This window comes from Sparus aurata, chromosome 21 (assembly GCF_900880675.1).
Source record: "Sparus aurata chromosome 21, fSpaAur1.1, whole genome shotgun sequence".
Taxonomy (NCBI): domain Eukaryota; kingdom Metazoa; phylum Chordata; class Actinopteri; order Spariformes; family Sparidae; genus Sparus; species Sparus aurata.
In genome coordinates, this window is record NC_044207.1 from 10133127 (window position 1) to 10133524 (window position 398).

Here is a 398-nt window from a genome sequence, read left to right on the forward strand (position 1 = left end):
GCTTGGGAGCTGTCTCCTGATAATGGCCTGTCATTATTCAGACAGGTAAATCCAGCCATGTGCGTGTCATCATAGGAGAGGTCGATGTGCACCATTGAGTCATGCCGGCTGCAGGCTCTGAAGCTTCAGGGAAATAAAAGAAAGAGGGTGGTGGTGTGTGTGTGTGTTTGGGGGGGGGGGGGGGGGCGCAAAACAGTGTGAGATAATTAGTCTATTATCAAGCTCCTTTTAACACTTCTTTTTACTGTGATAGGAACACGCTGCGGTGACAAATAAAGTGGATGAATAATGTGAAGGTGATGGTGACAAGATGCACCATCATCATCATCATCATCGTCCCCCCCCCCCCCCCCTCCTCATCCTGCTCCTCACCCTCACCCTGCTGTCCTCAAAACTTG